The sequence below is a fragment of the Camelus dromedarius genome, chromosome 4 (assembly GCF_036321535.1).
Source record: "Camelus dromedarius isolate mCamDro1 chromosome 4, mCamDro1.pat, whole genome shotgun sequence".
NCBI lineage: Eukaryota > Metazoa > Chordata > Mammalia > Artiodactyla > Camelidae > Camelus > Camelus dromedarius.
The window spans coordinates 76,187,708-76,189,842 of record NC_087439.1 but is presented as its reverse complement, the minus strand read 5'-3'; the positions used below and the strand labels follow the sequence as shown (position 1 = coordinate 76,189,842).

The 2,135-nt window shown below is 31.6% G+C and overlaps 1 pseudogene; it reads right to left on the bottom strand.

The window, feature by feature from the left end:
* Positions 1 to 334: 334 nt before the first annotated feature.
* Positions 335 to 452, bottom strand: LOC116153190 (U2 spliceosomal RNA; annotated as a pseudogene).
* Between the last annotated feature and the right edge of the window lie 1,683 nt (positions 453 to 2,135).

The window sequence follows — 2,135 nt, the reverse complement described above, 5'->3', positions numbered from 1 at the left end:
AGTAGTAGTAGTTTCTGAGGAAAATAAAATCTTTAGGCGTACGGCCACGTGTGGCTGAATAACTAGCAATCATCTTTCAACAGTTTATATTTTTCCCTCTTTAATGGGAAAATGTTATAAAATTCACAGGTAGGTTAAATGCCTCAGTAAAAATTCATTTAGAACCTGCAACTCTAATTTATGACCTGAATATTATAAGTGCTTTTAGTTAAGATACATTGGAGCCAGTCATCCAAATACTCTACAAACATAGGAAATGACAGTAAATTGAGAAAAGCAGTTGGAAATCAGAATTTTGGAAGTCACCAGTATTAGAGGGACTGAAAACAAGCAAAGAAACTCAGAACATTGGCTAAAAGGCAAGAATTGAGATATTACTCATATTCAGCGGAGCTTTAAACTGATAAGAATAAATACCACACTTGATCTTAGCCAAAAGGCTGAGAAGTGATCAGCAGAGCTTTAAGAAAACTCTATAAACCTCTATCATGAGTGTGAAGAAGTAATAATAATTGCAACAATATTGTTTGCTTTCCCTGATTAAGTCAGAAGGGAGCATTATAAGTCCCAAGGGTATAACTGTGACCCCCTCTATCTCCAGCATTATATTCTCTATATTAAGATTTCAGAAACTGCAGCAGAGACTGGATTCAGCCTGGAGAACTGTTCTGTTTAGTTTACAAAGTGCACTTTTAAAATTCAAATTTTCAGCATTTAAAATTCAAGGGATTGCAGATAACTGTCTAAATTTCTGGTTACTTTTTAAAAACTGTCAACAGTTGGTGGAAGTATCAGCATTTATTGACCCCTTTGTCACAAATTCCTCCTTTCCAAGATAGTCCTTGATGGATGAGCAGAGCATTTGTTGTCTTTTATCTTTAGGATAGTACTGCTGCGTTTCTGATGGTAGAGAAACAGTTCTCTATGAAATGTGGAAAAACAAACAATAAACTTAGAGGGATACCTAAGTCACTGACTTAGGTTACCTTGTCTTGTCCTATTTTAATTTTATGAAATGGTTTAATATTATCTTTTAACACATTAATTTCTTATTAACAATAAGAAACAAATGAATGTTCAATAGCAATATGGCATTGATTTTTACCTTAATATTGCCTATATACCCTAGTATATATTATACATTATATATATATATATAAGGTTAGAGTTGGGGCTATATATATTCACTGCAGTTATGTTTTGCGAATTGCAAAAATGTAGATGCATGTACAACCTGTAACCTACATAGAAAGAAAACAAAAATTTTCAGTTAATCATATACACATTCCAAACATTTGGTGGTTAGTTATCATGTAGACTAAGTAAATCAACACATCTACATTGCTAAAAGCCTTTCTAAATCCAAAGAACTGCCCTAATTCTCTTAACTATGTAACTTTAAAAGCACCCACTTGTTCATAAAGAGGCTTATTCTTTTTCCGAATACATGTATGTATAAGCATGACTGGGACATTGTGTAGTACACCAGAGATTGACACGTTGTAACTGACTGTATCAACCAAAGATAGTTAAGTATGGGTTAATTATTATTTTTATTATTTCAGTAATGCATTCCTTAGAAAAGAATATTTGAAGGTGCATCTTTTTCATTTTTGTCATTAGAATAATCTTTAAGGATTGCTTCCAGATAAACTGTATTCTAAAAAAATGGATATTAATTTATCAACACACAAAACTATGTGTAGACTTAGTTAAATAAACTTACATCGAAAGAAAAATAAAATCAGATAATAAAATACAATTTTATTTTCCATCCTCGTCCTAATTTTATTTTTCTTTTGGGAGAAATGTAGTTTTCAAATGCTGTAACAGAAACAGAGCGCCAAAGAACATTTTACTTAAGCATTTCACAGTCAGCATCAGTGTCTTATATAATATAGTATAGTAGCACATAAAAATTTCAAATCTTCTTTTGTCTTGTTGACAAAAACAGCTAGATGAAAAAAAATTCAGGTTCAAGCTCATAGAGGAAAAGTAAACTTTGATGATATATAATATCAAATTGCACATAAACAATCCTTACTATAAACAAGAAGAGTGCTAAAGCTTTTAGATTTATCAAGAGAATGCAGAGCAATGGGGTTTACAATGGAGAATGCAAAAGGAAAATGGAA